The sequence below is a fragment of the Dendrobium catenatum genome, unplaced genomic scaffold (genome assembly GCF_001605985.2).
Source record: "Dendrobium catenatum unplaced genomic scaffold, ASM160598v2 fragScaff_scaffold_1220, whole genome shotgun sequence".
NCBI lineage: Eukaryota > Viridiplantae > Streptophyta > Magnoliopsida > Asparagales > Orchidaceae > Dendrobium > Dendrobium catenatum.
Genome location: NW_021319682.1, coordinates 3472497 through 3491070, shown reverse-complemented (window position 1 = coordinate 3491070; position 18574 = coordinate 3472497).

The window sequence follows — 18574 nt, the reverse complement described above, 5'->3', positions numbered from 1 at the left end:
ATATACAAAGTGTACCAAAAATCAAAAGATGTGCAAAGCGTCATTCAATTGACAAGAGGCATAAAATGAGCCCACCAAAAGCAAGCTCTCCTCTCTTTTCAAATCTTTTAAAACCAAGAAGATTTCATGGATCAAAGGCTTGATTTCGATTGTTTTGCGATTGTGACAAATTTACTTTGGTACATTATTCTATAAGATATTTTTTCTGAAACTAAGTGATGAATGGATCCTTTTTTTCATATTCAATTGAATTTTTTAGTTAGGTCATTGATTTCAAAAGATGATTCTATCCTAAAAGAAAGTCTGAGCTAAGGGTAACCATGAATCGGATATTCTACCATTTTTTTGGATTTTTGATGTTGTTAACTCATTAACTCACAAATTTTTAAAATCAATCAAATGGAATACTACATCATGTTCATGCCTTGGTTTATCAAAAAAAAGGGGAGATTGTTTAAATGTTTGCTTGGTTTCTTGGTTTCCTCCTCCTTTTTGAGATGTCAAAAGGGGGAGTAGTATGTTTGTATGTTTGCACTTTTGATTTTTGTTATTACATTACTATTTTTTGAAATAATCATCTGAATGTTTGCCATCATCAAAAAGGGGGAGATTGTTGCATATTTGGTTTCATGAATTATGGTTTTGATGATAGCAAACAATAAGACTTCCTTTTTCTACTAACATTTTAGGGCCAAGAGATCAGACGATAAACGGAGCCAGCTCAAGATTGGGTAGACTAAATCTGAGTCAGTCTGTATTTTTTCTTTTTCCCTTTCTTGAGTCAATTGTAATCTTGTGAAATGTTTGATGCTAAGTAACCCTACACACACACACTTGAGTGATTTAGAATTTCTATTTTTACTCACATCGTCCCGGATGATATTCATATCGTCCTGGATGATATGGTTTAAAATAGAAACCATAATCAGGTTTCTTAATTAAGGTAGCCATCATTAGCCGATCGGCCTGGATGATACCTGTATCGGCCAGGACGATAGGATCAAAATAGAAAGAAATAACCACCATGATCAATTTAAGCATTCTGTATTTTTGGAAATCGGACAGTACGATTTTGGATCGGCCTGGATGATATTGTACAATTATGCCTAAATTGATTCAGCAATCAAGTAAGAAATTAAGGAAGATTGAAATGATCACATCATCCTGGACGATCATAGGATCAGCCTGGATGATCTATTCAAAAACCCTTAGTTGCTCCTGGACGATAAATATCGGCCAGCACAAATTCCGGGTGATGTTCTAGCCGATCTGGATCGGACAGCTCAAATTCCAGGCGATGCTCTGGACAATTTTACTCTGATTTCAACTGATCGTCCGAGATGATCGTGAGATCGGCCTGGACGATCAAGCCAATTTTTAATCATCCAGTTCATTTTCAGAGCGAAGTTCTGGCCGATCATCTGTTATTTAAACTGATCGTACAGGATGATAAAGTCGGCAACTTGTATTTATTGAGCTCCTTTGAAGCTCTTCTATTTAAGAGCTATTATTTAACATTTTTTATGATCCTTGGCTGCTGTCTTGACCTGAGAAAACCTAAAGGAGAGAGAGAGAGAGAGAGAGAGAGAGAGAGAGAGAGAGAGGGAGAGAGAAAGAGAGAGGATCTTCTGAGGGGAAGCTTGTGAGGAAGTTCACAAGGGTTTCTCCAAGCATTGTTCCACTTCTTTTTCCACTAGAGTCTCTTATCCTTGGAAGGGTTGGGAGAGGTAAGCTTCAGCGATTGATCGAGGTTCTCTGCCTACTTCAGGAGGAAGCAAAAGGATTGGGGTTTTCTGCCTTGCCGGGGTGGCAAAAAGGAGGTTTTTGTAAGGGCTTCTCCACCTAGCTATGGGGGATAAAGGTGAGTCACTTTGGTAGTGTAATACTCGGAGAGCGCCTCCGGGGAGTGGACGTAGGTCAAGTTGATCAAACCACTATAAACCCTTGTATTTTTTTTACTTCTTCTGCATTTTAATTTTCCGCACTTGTTTCTCTGTGGTGACTTTGGTTTGTGACATTTGTTCTTTTGCTTAAAGAATTTTTTAATACCAATTCACCCCCCCCCTGGTTAACCTCGGGCTAGTTCTTAAGGGCCTAACATCCCTAACGAACTTTCACCACAACCAAGACCCCAATTAATAAAAAGTTCAACCCTCCATTTGACTTTGTAAAGACGCTTCCAAAATTTAGAATTACCTTTACTAAAATAAACCATGGAGGAATGTTTCCCCCCACAGTACTTATCATTCATAAACTTAGCCCAGAGGCTCGAATTAGAATAAAAAATATACCATAATTTATAAGAAAATGAATACGCTAGATCCTTCAGAAACTTATAACCTAAAGCCCCTTCAACCAGAGTACCACAAGATTTATCCCATGAAGACTTATGGATTTTAAAGTTGGTACAAGCCCCTCTCCGAAAAAACTTATTAAAAATCCTCTCAGTCCTATTACAAAAAACCTAAGAGGGAAACAAAGTTTAAAAACTATAAATAGGGATAGAACAAATAACACTTTTAATAAGAGTTAACCTACCACCAAAGCTCAAAAAATTGGAATCCCAAGACAAAAGCCTATTATGCACAATAGAAATTAAATCATCAAAAAGGGAGGAAATCTTTCTACCCTTGTACAGAGGAACACCAAGATACTTTAAAGGAAAACAAGAATCGCTAAAACTGGTTAAATCCTTAATGCCTTAAATGCGCTCGAGAGAAAATTTCTTAGTAGTAATAAAAACACATTTATTTTTATTAAAATATAGGCCACTAAAAGATTCATAATTTTTAAAGAAATTCAGAAGCTTATGAATTTGATTCTTAGAAGTATTAGTAAAAAAAATAAAATCATCCGCAAAGCTTAAATGCAAAATATGAAGCCCACCTAAAGTTTTAAAATAAAGACAAGGGTAATTTTCATAAAGATCAGCAAGCCCCCTCAGAAGATACTTATTCGTAATAATAAAGAGGGCTACAGAAAGGGGATCCCCCTATCTCAGACCAAGAGAGGCCTTAAAAAAACCATTGGACTTACTATTAACAATTATAGAAAAATAATGAATTTCAATACAAAGCTTAAAAAGATTGATAAAATTAAATCAAAACCAAATAACTTCAAAATCTCATAAAGGAAATTCTAATCAATATTTTCATAAGCCTTCACAATGTCATGTTTCAAAATCATGTTACCACCTCTAATTTTAATATCCAAATCTTGACAAAATTCTTGAGCCAAAAATATATTATCAGAAATAACACACCCTTTAAATGGAAAAGGGAAATAATTTTAAGCGAAAGAGGCGTTAAACAGTTCATCAAAATTTTAGAAAGCCCTTTATAAAAGAAAGAACACATACTGATGAGTTTAAAATCATTCCAAGTAGTGCTAGAAATAATCTTAGGATTAAACACAATAGAGGTAGCAGTAAAAAACTTAGGAATAGCATTACCATAAAAAAAAGTCAATAACAACAAAGAAAATATCATTATCAATGATTTACCAAGTTTTTTGAAAAAACTTAGCCATGAAACCATCAGGGCTAGCCACCGACTCACAATTCATAGCAAAAACATTATCTTTAACTTCATCAAAAGAAGGAGATTTAGACAAGAAAACATTATCATCATGAGAGATAAGAGGAGGAATAATGTAAGGACTATCCATAATAGTAGGGTGAAAATTTTTTATTCATATGATTCTTAAAATGTAGCACAGGTAGGTTTTTAATTTCATTATCATCCTCAGTAATCGAACCATTAAGATGGTTAATTTTATGTATGTAATTAATAATGTGTTTCCTCCTAACCAAGGCATAGAAATATTTCGTATTATTATCACCTTCAACCATGACAGTTGGTTTTTGTTTCCAAAAGCATTCCTCCTGAGCTTGTAATTTTAAGAGACCATCCTTAGACTCCCTTAAAAGACAAAAATTAGCCTCTGAAGGAACTAGAATACATTAATTCTCTTGAATGTCACTTTATCTTCCACAAGTAAAATGTTAGCAAAAAGATTCTTAAAAACATTATGGTTCCACCAATTTAAAACAAAATTAACCCTTTTAAATTTAAATCATAATCTTCTCATACCAGAAATACTATTGTCTGGATGTAAAGGGGCCTGCCAATTGTTCATAACCAAATCCATAAAAGAATCATGTAGAAGCCACAAGTTTTGAAATCTAAAATCTGCAGAAAAAACCCTCCTTTTAGGTTTAATTTTAATAAAAAGAGGAGAATGATCAAAAAGAGTCCTGCTAAGATGCTTAACATTAGTAGACTCAAAAGCATTCAACAAATAATCATTAATTAAAGTCCTATCTAATATTTGCCATAAACGACCATATCCCAAGTAAAATTATCACCATAAAAACAAATATCAATAAGGTTATAATCCATAATCATGTTATTGAAATCCTCCATGAAATTATAAATAGGGAGAGAACCCCCTATTCGCTCAGACGGATAAGCAATGGTATTGAAATCTCCCCCCACCAACCAGGGAAGATTACAAATACTATGGAAATTAATAATTTGATCCTATAAAATATTTCTAGTATATCGAGATGAAGAAGCATAAACGAAAAAAGTGCAACATTGCAAATTAGATATTTCAGTATTATAATGAATAACTTGAGTAAAATCACCAATGAAATCAACACGAACAAAGCTTTCCAAAAAATCTATATTTTATTAGATACATTGGACAAAGCATGTTTAAAACTCATAGATTAACTAGTACTAAATAATTTATCAGAAGACATCAGTGGCATAAGAAGAATAAGAAGATAAACATTAAAGATATGACAAAAATTTTTAACTCTAACCCTAGACGATGAGCAACCAATGCCCCTAACATTCCAAATGATAGCATTAAACATAATAAAATAAATATTAATGAGAAGTATGTGAGTGAGTGTTGCATGAAGATTGTAGAATAATAGATTTTGGTTTTCTACCTCTCCTACCATGAACCTTGGTAAAACTAGTATCATTATCATCCCTAGCAAAATATTTAACCATTATATCCATTTCCTCAGTATCAGTAAAAGCATCAATATGATAATGATCATTCAAAGATATCTTAATTTCATTAATCATACCTGAAAGACCCCTAAAAAGATGCAATTCGCCATCCCCACAAAAACATCATCTGCCATATTAGAAAAATTATTGATCATACCACTACTAATCTTCTCCACCACGTCAAGGGTAGAGATCTAGGGAACAACTTCAGTTGGAACAATTCCTTCATCCATAATAATATTATTAAACAAACCCTCCTCCATAAAAGGTTCAACAAAGATAGAAACATTATTATTATCAGAAGCAGTGTTTTGGTCAATCATAATAAGAGAATCAATAGGTAGAGAAGAGTTAGAACAAAGATTGACTTCCTGCCTTTGAATCAACTCATCAGTAATATTAGGAACCGATTTTTCCTAAACAGAATCAAACAAAACAAAATCATTAATAGGCTCTTTACCTTGAGAAAACTTAACCATATTAACACCAGGAACATGAGTAACAATATCAAATTCAACATAAATTAAATTACTATTATTTATCTGTTTAGCTTAATCCTTACTCTTACAGAGATGGGGGTGTAGTTTATAACAAGCCGTTAAGCCATGTTTGTTCATCTTTCAGTGAGAATATAAAATAGGTAAATTTTTGAATTCAACCTTTTGGAAATAAACATTCAGCTCCGAACCAATCCAATCCCCATTTGGATGCTTCTTCGATATATCAAGTTCCACAAGGACACAAGCTATAGATGGCCTAGAGATGGATGCTGTAACTTGGTCGATTTGCAAAGGTCTCCCAAAAATAGAAGCCAAGCCAAATAAAAATTGGGAGTTGAAAAAATACAATCTAAGATTAGGAAAAGAAATCTAGACAAGGGTTATAGGAGATTCTTCTTACACATCAAAGTTTGGAGACCATTTAAGCAATCTCATTTGACAACCCTGGATATAATAGGATCTCCTTAAAAAAATATGGCTGTAGTCCAAATCATTGCTTAGTTGAATCGGTATATGTCTGGAATCCAACAAACCAACTTGAAATGATCCAGACAGTTTCAGATTAAAAAGAAACACTTTTGGATGACATCTAGGTTAGAACACTTTAACATGAACTTCCCAACAAGATTGAGCGCAGAAGGACCAGCTAACACAGAAATAATAGAATCCTCTAAAAATAAAGCCATACAACCTTTAAAAGAAGCATGAATAAAGGGAAGCTTAGTGGAAGAAGAAGACAAACCCTCTACAACATCCTTGAAAGAAGGGGACTTACCAAACAAAGCCACAGCGGGAGGCGGGTCAAATGATGATGGCATCGTCATCTCCCAAAAACCCCAAGCCCAAAATGAGAAACCAATAGCTCAAATAAAAAAAAAACTAACAAACAAGAGAGGGGGAGAACTAGAATAAAAGTAAAAAAATAGATGATAAAAATCTAGATAGCAGAAGAAAAATTTAAGAGGAACGAAGAAAAATGAAGCAGGAACCAGAAATCCTTAAGTCGCCACAAAATCACCTCGGAGCAGAGCAGAGCTTAGAGCCATTAAACCCTTGAAAAATAAGCCAAGTTTGAAAACTGTAAACTTGAATTTGAACTTGTGTTGAGTAATCACTGTTATATTTACTTAAACTTTCATAATTTAAAAAATTATAAAAAAGAAGGTTAGAATATATTTTCATCATGCAAATGAGTGCTCTTACAATTATTTTGTATAAATAATGGAAGTTAATAAGTTCTTTTATAGAATAGCTCTAAAACTATTCAAAAAATGTTTTCTCAAAACAAAATTTTTAGAAAAAAAAACATTTAACTTTTAAAGGAAGTTTGCAAAACCCTTACCTAACTGAAATTAAGGGTTCATTTTGGATAGTTTTATTTGTTGCATTGATTTTTAGATGCAACCAAAAGAGTATACCATTACTTTGTTGATACTGAAACAAGTAATGCTTGATGGATAGATAGAATTTGATATGGTATCTAATTTCCTCCCCTATAAAGGCCCATTACTTGTTCCTAGATTAAAGCAACAGTTGTTTCCCCCTAGAATCCCATCCTCACTTCTTCCTTCTTGTGTCCCTACAAAAATCTTGAATCCAATGAAAAGAAATCTCTAAAAGGAATCACTTGAGATCACTAAGACCAATCCAAATCCTAGACCCTAAATCTATCAAGGCCCTAGGATCTTCCTAGAGCCTAAATACTTCTATATTCTAACTCCTAAGATCTATTCATTCCTTAGGACTCTTCTAAATTCTATACTTTCAAATTCTTCTAGATTTTAGGACCAATCAAGCCTTCAGATCAATCCAATCCTCAAACCAATCCAGATTTCAGAGTTTTTTAAACTCCATATCAATCCAGCTTCTTATTAAACTCTATCCCTATCTAATCATATACAATCATTCAAATGATTTTCATTGATTTAGATAATCCAAAATCAAGCAAAAAAATCCAAAATCAAGACCAAATCTCAAGGCTAAAAGCTTAGGTCCTGAAAGCTTTTTTCTAGTCATTTTTCAAATCTTTTAAACCCCTAATTAAATGACCCTTGATTAATAATCTATTAATTGTATATTTATCAGGTATGTCCCTAGGGTCTAACCTCCAAATTTGAGTTCATTATCAAACCTCTAACCCTAAAAACTAGACTGAAATCCAAAGGTTTAAAACCTTTAAATATTTATAGCCTATGCCACTAGATCTACCACCCAATGGATATTAACCTTAGGGTTTTCTCCAAAGCCTTTAACCATAACCAAATCCTTAATTATGATATGTTTAGCATGAAACTGCACTTTGGTGGACCAACTTTGACCCCCAATTGACCCAAGGCCAAAATGACCAAAATGCCCTTTAAGGGTAATGTTGAAATTTTCTCAGAACTCTAATATAGCCTTTTCAAATCTAATCCTAGAAACTCTTCAAATGCATTCTAATCATAAATATGAGTGCATAGTACTTAAACCCATACCCTGGTCAACCCAGTTGTCTAGGTCAACCCAAAAAGATAAAAATACCCTAGGGGTGTGAATAATCATTTTGAACCAAATGACCTAATATTTAGGTGAGAACACTTCCATATAGTTTCAAATATCAAACACAATCTGTTGGACCCAAACCCTTATCCTGGGTTAACATGGTTGACCAAGTCAAACAAAGTTAACCAAACAGACCCTTAAACAGCCAATTTGATTGAATTAAACTCCTTAGGTCTTGGGACCACCACCCATAGACACAAAATACCATTTCAAACTTATTGAGCCCAGACCTAGCCCCTTTAAGGGGCTCAATAGGTCATTTTGACCCAAATGACTTTTCTAGTAGAAAACTACATCTGTCAAATTGTAAATATCAAATCAACCCTGCCAAGCCCAAACCCTAACCCTAGGTCAACCTGGTTGACCAACTTAACCTAGGTTGACAATATCAAACCTTAAGCTTTTTTACTTTGAATTAAGCTTCAAATTAATTCAAAACTTTGCCAAACTCCTCTCATCACATTCCTTAATGATTTGGACTTAACTAGACCCATGATCCAATCAATAGTTGACCAAGTCAACTAAGACCTAAGTTTAACTCAATTTGACCCATATGAATCAAATCAAATCACACCCTTAAAACCATGTTATTATGTTCTCAATTTTGTTTCAATATATGTTTCAAATATATTTGAATGTTTCGTAATCAAAGTAATGGTTGATTTAACTAAGTCAAACTTTTTTGACTTGGTCAAATCTCTCTCTCTATTTGTATGTATACATTTAAATATTGAACCTAAGCCTTGATACTCTTTCCAAACTAGCTCAACACTTTCCCTTATACCACCTCAACTGCCACATGGCATCATGACCATTCAAACTAAGACTAGAGAGTGGTCAAATTTGGTCAACAAACCTTTAAATGGATAAACACTTTAGTTTAAGCTAATCCACTCAACATTAAATCACTAGACCAAATCAAGATAGCTCACCAGACCACCTAGGTTCCACCTCAGCAATCCAACTAGCTTTGGACTTGTCAAAGATTCAAACAAACTCTTTGGAATGGTCAAATGACCTCTTAAGCTAATCCTTTCCATCTCTAAGCCATTCCAACTACCCCAATTATCTTCTAGAATGTTCTTAAACTCCATAGAATCATTAGATTAAATGTAAAGTATCCATCGTGGCCCCAAATAGCTAGAAGAGGATAAAGGGCCTTTCAACTTAGGATATCCTTCCCTTATACTTTCCTCCTATGTAGGAGCCGCAAGGCGACAAATGAGTTCTTTAATTTAAAAATATATATTTTAAATTCCAAAAAATATTAAATCAATGTTATGATTATCCAACTAACCCTTTAATATATAATAATCACTCAAAGATGATGTTTCTAGGATGGACTATCTCAGACTATGGGGCTATGTGTCCTGAGGAGGCATGGTTCCTCGAGTGTGTGAAATAATGCCATGAATGAATTCAATGGAGTGTTAAACTTTAAAATCAATTAATTATTAATGATTTAACCAAATTAAAATTCTTAATTGAACTACATCGACCAGGTTTTTAGGGGTGTCTTAAGGAGGCTTGGACCTCGAGCCTGTGAAATAATGCCACAAACTGGTTGATGACAAACTTAACTAAATTAATCTTAAAACCAATAATAAATAAAGTTAATTAAAATTTTCTAACCCCTTCAATCTCAACCAATCAAAACATTTAATCTATACTAGTTACTATTGGGTAACCCAAATCTACGAGGCTATTAAGTTAGCCCCAATGAAGGTGAAATAAACTTCACGGCCTTGGTAAACAAAAAAGGTAGTAATCAATCAATCTTTAAAAGACATGTTAAAATTAATTCAAACACATAAATTTATAAACTTTAATTAAATGTTCTCCTTAAGCCTTTCAACCAACCAAACCTCAAACAACTTTAATTAATTACCTAATATATGATATATTCAAACCACACAACCTACCCCACACACTTTAGATGATTTGCTAGGACAACCAATTCTAGTCATAGGCTAGGCTGGTATTTATTTTTCTGCAATGTGCCGAGTTTCCATTATTTTCATTGCATGTTGGTTGCTAGTTTAGATTGATGTGTTTGTTTGTTTAATATCTAAAATCTATGTATTGATTTGATTAGTGTTAGATTTACCCCTAAGTTAGGAATGATTTATTTATTAATATAATCTTATGCATGTGATCATGCTTATACAGGATAATCAAATATAAATGGGGTAAAAATAAATCAAGCTTTAACATAAACAATATTTTATGTAGGTGTTAAGCATGCTTAGGTCCCCCTTTAAAAATTAAAAAATCATGGCCAAGCATGGCTGTGAATTTAAGCATTTTACTTTCAATATATAACTGTTTGGGATCATTTATATGCTAATTTATTAGGATAACCCTACAGGTTGTTGAGTCTAGAGTTTCCTTTTTATTTTTCAATGTAATTTAATGTAATTTGAGTTATAATTAAGTTTTAATTCAAAGTGATATTTGAGATGGGATTAAGTATCCAAGTTGAAATCTAAAGAGGAAGGGACATCCCTTAGGGGAGAGTTCCTATTCATTTAGGGATCCAAATTATGATGACTTCAAAATATCTAAAGAGAAATAATAACACCGCTTTCAATGAGGATGTTCTTTTTATTTGGATATCTGGACCCGACGATCCAAGGATCCCATAAAAGGATGAAGAAGTGAAGAACGAGAAGACATATTCTTAAAGTCACTTGTATCTTAGGATTATAGATTCAAGTTTATTGTTAGTGGTGTCCAGACACTTTAATTTCTATAATTCTATGTTAAAATATTAACTATCACTTACCACATGGACTTTTAATTTAATAATAATTTAATTAATTTTATTATTGATTGATGTATTTGCTATGATATTAGGATTACCTGCTTTTAGTAGTTTTTTTTTTCTTTGTGATATTGCATGTTGATTTCATTTTAGTGAGGAACCTAATTGGAGGCTCGTGAGGATACAAACATAAAATTTTTCTACTTTAGTTAAATTAAAATTTTTAAGATAACATATAAACTCTAAGAATTTTAGGAAGTAAGCTCGTATTCGCTAAGAGTTCTTATGCATTCATATTAACTTTCCTCTTCTTAGTTAGGAACCTCCATGCCTGTAGGTTCTGGCATGTCACTTGACCTATTAGGTCAAGGGGTATTGTGCAATCTTTAGGATAAAACCCATTTTTAATTCTAATTTTAAAATTGTTCAATATATAATTTTAAGCATTTATCGAGTCAACATGCATGCATTACATTAGAAATCAATTAAAGAGTATTTAAAAATTTAAATGCATTTTATTTCAAGTTTCATAATACCTAATATATGTCAATGGGCCAATTAGGATCTGCTCTAGATGTCAACCCTGATTCCTCAAACTTGACTTAATCAACATCCTTACCCACTCTTTCATATGTGATCAAACTCATGATTTTCAAGCACCTAGGTGGTTAGTTGCCTCCCTAATTTAGGCTGGGATAAGTCCAGGTTTACAATGCATTAGCTAGTTTCAGGTTACTAATTTTTTCTACTAAATTTATATTTATGTTCTGAGGCAGGCTCAAGCTATAAAACCTCATCCTTCTAATAATCTAATCCTAACCTTCTAATAAAATTGGTAATTTAATTTAAATATCTTTCAATCCAAATTTAAGCCCAATCTATAAGATATATTGAGGTGTTTCTGAATCTCAAACACCTAGTTTTCTTCTTTTGAACTCTAAAAATAAGTGCTCACTTTTGATCCATTCCTTTTAGAATTTCCAATCCTCGCTTTCTTTAATATCAAGCCTTGAAATCTTAAATAAAATTTCTACTGGTATTTTAATCGAGAGTATTCATAGGAAATTTTGATTTCTTGTGATGTAATTAACTATAAGGGCTTGTGCTCATAAGAGATTTAGAAACCCAGATCAATTTTAAAATTCATGTTTTCAAAACTTCAATTAATTATCTATGGAAAAATCAAATACAATGATCATTATCATCATTTTCAAATGATTAATAGTAAATGATATATTCTTTCTCTAGGAAGATATATCATTCTATTATCATGACTTTGATTATGAAATTAATGATCTCTTACCCAGATTATTATAGTCAATTACTTGATTAAATTTTTCTTGACCCTCCGGGTCATATGTGATTCTTCCCTTTAGTTTGACTACGATAATCAAGATGAATTCAAAGTTTTATAATCTAAACCTATTAGCGAATGATATTTTTGCCTCCCGAGGTGATATATTATTCATAATGAAGTGGTCGATTTCAAAACTAAAAATTTCAAAAATTATATTCTCTCAAAAAACTTAATCTTTTTCAAAACTCCAACAATATACCTTTCAATCAACCACCTAAAAAACTATCTTATTAACTATTATTGATCTCAAAGTGGTTTGAAATTGAAGTTTTAAAATTAAAGTCTTAAAGTTAATCATTTGATTATATTTTTCCAGCAAATCATTGTTACACTTTTGAAAAAAAAATGAAATATAAAATTGAATGGCATGAGAGTGTTATTTTAACAAGTGACTTTGACTCCTTTGAGATGAAGATATGGGCTCTTTCTTAGTGAGCTTGGGAAAACACTTGGAGGAAAAGGTGAGCTTGGGAAAACACTTGGAGGAAAAGGTGAGCTTGAGAGAATCCTATGAGTGCCTGACAGGGATCATGGTTGTTTCTCCGTTCTACACTGGATTCCTCCAAGTTATTTGTGTGAGAAATTTTGAGTTAAGAATTCTTGTGAGTCCTGATTAGGTGAGTTTGTTAGGTCTAGTCAAGGATGCTATGGAGGCATCTCCATCATGCAGGAATCAGAATGAGGAAGGTATCTCCACTGTGATGGGAAGAAGGAAGATGAAGGCATATTTGTTGTGTTGAGAAGCAAAATGAGGGAGTCTAGGCTTTTTGGGGAGAGAAGATTTGTGTAATTTTTCACTTGGGATTGTAAAAGGGCTTCTCCGCTTTGTATAGTGCAAAAGGAGTACTTTTTAGTGAATTTCTCGAGGAATTTAGGGAGTGTACAAGGGTCTGAGAACCAGACCACTATAAAATTTGATTTGTATTCATTTTCTTTTATGGGTTTACATGTATATTTTAATTTCATTATTTAGATTTGCTCTTTGTTACAATTATTCCTCATTTTAAAATTAAAAAATATATATTGTGATAAATTCTAACTTTCCTATAAAACTATCTTATTATGTATTATTGATCTCAAAGTGGTTTGAATTTGAAGTTTTAAAATAAAAAATCTTAAAGTTAATCATTTGATTATTTTTTCCTAGCAAATCATTATTACATCGGTTTTACCTAATCACATAAATTTGGTATCAGAATGAGATAATCATTAGTTTGGTTTAACCACCTGAGTAGATTCTAATATAGCATAGCTTGTTAACAGAACTTGGTAGAAGGATATTATATTACTCCTCTGCTGCTTTTCGATAACATGCCCTTTGATTTTTGAAAAATGCATGTTTATATTCATTCAATCCATAGGTTATCAGATGTGGCATTTAATTCAAGTTGGATACTTATCACCACATAGAATAGTGAATGACATTAAAATTGAAATACATTTAAATTAATGAAATGTATAAGATAGGAATATGCACAATTAAATAATAAATGTTTAAAGTAGAATCATCACAATATCAGGAGTAAATATAAATTAGGGTTAATAGAGTTCCTTATATTATTAATTTGGAGCCAAAACATTCATTCTTGATTAGCTAAAAACAACACAGAATAAATTCTCCAAAGCTATAAATTAGCTATCTACACGAAATAAGTTAATGACAACACAATGATTTTAAACCAACTTGTAAATCCCTTCGCAATGACGCATTAATGTTTGTTGTGACCTGCAAATAAATAGGTTTTTTTAACTTAAAACTTCTGTTAGTTTTCATATCAAACACTAAGTTTTATGACAACCTGGCAATTAGTGCCTACCTATAATTGTTTACCTATAACCCACTAACTCGTGGAGAAGTCTTGTCATGCCAAAGATTTACATAACAATTTAAATCATATTTTACTTGAACATGATTCATAATAAAATTTTTTTGGGAAAATTTTGGGCAACGCCCTTCTATTGATCAAAAAATAAAATTATAGGTGTAAATAAAATAAAGAGAAAAGAAAGCGACCAAAAATAAGAAATCTCAGGAGCCTAAAAGAAAAACCAAATTCAAGAGGGAAAATTGGCTAAAAAGCCGCTCATGACTCAAATATCGCAACAAAAAAATTCAGTAAGTCAAATGATCCCCTGGTTGCTCGAAGACCATCCAAGGGGGGTATAGGACAAGCCATCATTATTCTCTTGGGCCAAAATAAGCAAGGCTTGCCAAAGAGTCCAAAAAAGAGGCTTTGTGAAATCATCAGTTGGACCCCTAGAAACAAGCAACATAGCAACAAAAGATATCAGCCCAAATAGAAGCCCATTCATATGAAAAAATTTTCTTTCAAACGGACCCCTCCTTTCTAAGAAAAAACTTTGAGTCTCAAAGTTTTTTTGACTTTAGTAACAAGGGATACAACACACATAGTGTCCGCCTTGAATTTCTGATTATTTATCTCACATCATAAATGATAAATTATAGCGTTAAGAGTAAGAAGAGAACAGCGGGTCTCAATTTTTTCTCCTGCAAGGCCTCCAATATAATCAAAGCCTGAGAAATGTTTGGTCTTAACAGAAACTTCTGGAGCCTAGGAAGTAAACGAAAAAGTCCATGTTAGAGAATTCGCATTCAAAGAATAGGTGAGAGACCATTTCTGAGCAGTTATTGCATAAGGGACATAGATGATTTGAAATGACAATACTCCTTCGAGCTAAAACATCCACTGTTTTAAGACCTTCATGTAAAGCCAACCAGGTAAAAATAGAGTAACTAGGGGAATGTTTTTTGTGCCAAATAAGAGGAGACCAATCAAACTTCATATCATTGGAAAAAAAAGCCTTGTAATAATCTTTAAATGAAACTTCAGTTTTGTTTTCCTATGTAATGTGAGCAGTTGTGGATTTGGAAATGGGGATAACATGAAATAAAATGAGCAATACAAGGAGTAATGAGAGGAAGGAGTGCGCCATTTGCCGTTATGGATCCAGCTAGCAAGGGTGTCAGTGGACCTGCAATATTCCAACAAAGGAAATTGTAGAAAATGCTTTGATAACCTCTCGCTCATACACCAATGATCCCAAAGGGTAGCAATCAGATTGTTCTCCTGAACAGAAAATTGAAAATTATTGCAGACTATGACAAAAGTAATATAGATACTCTTCTAGAATTTGGTAGCATTAGCAGTATGGTTTTTTCATGGGGATATATAGCGAAACTTTAAGAAATTAGCTAGTGGTGAAGAGCTGTTGTACATTCCAGAAATATTAGAGAAATTAAAAGCAAACTGAATAGCCTGAAGTGAAATGATTCCCAGCCCACCATTGTGAGTTGGTTTGCAAGTGTTAAATCGGGAAATAAAATGCAATTTATTTTCAGAAGAGCGACCAAAGTAAAGGAATTTAGCACATAACTTTCCAATATCCTCAAGTATGATTTTAGGAATGGAAGAAGCTCTGATCCAATATACCACCATGTTGATAATAGACTATTTAATGAATTGAAGCCTACCTGCAAAAGAAAGTAACCTCTCTTTCCAGCCAGTAAGAAGGTTAGTGATATTCTCCAAAAGACAGGAGAAGTCAGAGATTTTAAATATTTCCATAGTACTAGGTATGCCAAAATATTTGAATTTGGTGGTGCTACTAGTGATATTTAAAGAGGCAGCAATATTTGCAAGTTTAGGCGTGTAAAGGGAGATTATAAGGTTACTCTTTTGCATATTAAGATGGAGTCCAGAACATGATGAGAAGAAGTTCATAATGCCCATGAGATGATTGTAGTTGGTAACCGAAGCTTTGCTAAAGACTAAGAGGTCGTCAGCATATAGGAGGTGAGACAAGCAAAACCCATTCAAAGAGAAGCCTTCAAAATCACTCTATCCATGTTATCAAGGAGGCAAGAAAGACCATCCATAATAATACAAAATAGGTAAGGACTAAGAGGACAACCCTACCTGAGTCCAATAGTAGAAGGGAAATAAACTTCTAGAGCTCCATCCACACAAAGCGAAAAGTTTACATTAGTAATGCAGTCTTTGATCAAGTAAACAAAAGTAAGAGGAAAATCCTTTTGAATTAATCGAGAGAACAAAAATTCACGAGATATTATATCAAACGCTCTCTTGATATCAAACTTGGCACTAAATAATTTTCTTTTGTTTGATTTTTTAAATATGTTAAGAATTTCAATGGATAGTAAAGGGTTGTCCGTCGAAAATCGTTTGGAGCGGAATGCAGCTTGACTCTTATGGATTATCAAAGGCATGATAATTTTCATTCTAACTGCTAGAACTTTATCAATAATCTTATAGAACACATTGCAAAGAGTAATAGGCCTAAAGTCAGATATATTGTCTGCATGAGAATTCTTAGGGACAAGAGCAAGAGCAATAGCCTTGACGCTTTTGGGCAAGAATATTTTTGAAAGAAGGATTTGACAACATAAAACACCTCCATCCCAATGATATGACAATATTTTTGTAGAACTCAAAATTCAAACCATCTAGGCCAGGTGCAGAATTAGAATGACCGAAAAAAGCAGCATTTTTTCCTCCTCAAAAGTCATGTGAAGAAGGAGAGAGTTAGCCAATTGTTCCGGAATAGTATTACCTTCAAGAATAAGGCTAGAATCTGAATTAACAAGGGTATCGACATTCAATAGCTCCTTAAAATGAGAAATAATTTATGGCATTATAGAATTCTGATCAACAAATTAGCCAAGGAAAGCAACTAAGAAAGCACTCTTATTACCTACATTCCTTCTACAAATTCTAGAGTAAAGAAACCTTAGATCTTCTTCTCTGTTAGTAAGCCATTTTACCTTAGCACGTTGGACGGTCCAAGATGACCATATAAAGTTGTAATACGCCAAATTTGCATTAACCTGTTTGAGTTTATCACATAGATTAGAGTTGAGAGGATCGTTATCAATAAGCATCTGACAATCATATTACTCTTTGGATAGATTGTCTAACACAGAAGCAATGGAATAAGCAGAATTCTAATGCTTATCCTTGATTAAAACCTTGAGCCTCTTAAGCTTGTTGTAAATGCTGACAATGGGATTCCCAACAATTGGCATGTCAAACATAGAAATAACCAAATCCCAGAATTCAATGTAACGGGTCCAAAAATTCTTGAACATAAATCTATGAGATCTTCTTTTCATGTCTCCAGAAGTAAGGATGAGAGGTGTACAATCAGAAATAGAAGAATTGAGCACTTTATAAAAAGACTTGGGGAAAGATGAGAGTCATTTCTCATTAACAAGAGCACGATCAAGTTTAAGGTGGATAGGATTATCCACCCTTTGGCTAAACCATGTGAAAAAGGATCATGAAGAAGTGAGCTCTACCAGTTCAGTATAAAACATGAGAGAGTTGAAAGGACCAAACCTAGCTTGAGGAACAACATTCCCTCCCGCTTTTTCAGTAGAGCTCCGACAACAGTTGAAATCCCCAATGACAATACAAGGCAGAGAATTAAGAGGGTTTAGGTTTCTGAGATCATACCATAATCTAGATCTTTCATCAAAAGAATTCGAGGCATAGATAATAGAGAGGAGGATTGGTGGTTAAGAGTGAACAGAGAGCATACTAGAGATTGTTTGGTTAGAGAAAAAATTTGGGACAAAGTTGACCTTTTCTGAATTCCATTTAACCCAGATACGACCTGGGGTAGCAAGGTGAAAGTTGTTACAACTATGTTCTTTGACAAAAAATTTGTGGGTTAATAAAAACCAAGGGTCTAGAAGTTTGTGGGGAAGAATACGGTTCTCCAAGATACAGACTATATCCAAGTTGTGATCACCAACCAACTTCTTACAACTAAAAACCTTATCAGGGTTGTTGAAACCCCTTATATTCCAGACACCAATAGGGGGAAAAAATATTAAGTTTTTTGAGTCGGGTGGGGGACCTATTTCATCCCCTTCCCCCTAGTACTTTTATGCACTTGATGTCCAGTGTCGTTAGGTAGCTTTGGTGGCTTGGAAGCTTTATTCTTGAGAGAAGATTGATACACTTTGGGCGAGTCTTGAAGGTTTGGGAGAAGTTACCAAAGTAGGGTCTTCATTATTTTATCTCGCCTGTGAAGATGTCTCTTCAGTTTCCGGTTCAACTTGCAAAATAGTGTATTTGTTGGAAGCTAGAATAATAGGGGAATTGGATTTTGAGTGCTGTGATTGAGGAAGGGGGGATTTTGTTGAAGAGAGAGCTTCAGTGGGGGATTTTAGATTGTGGATTGATGAATTATTAGGAGGAGGAATGGGATTAGGATTAGGATTTTGGGAAACATGTTGCTGTTCAGTGATGATTTGATTAGAGGGAATCAAAGAGGCATTAGCTATATGAGTAGGAAGAATACCAGCTTTAACAGAGGAGGGTGGTCTGAATCTTGGTCT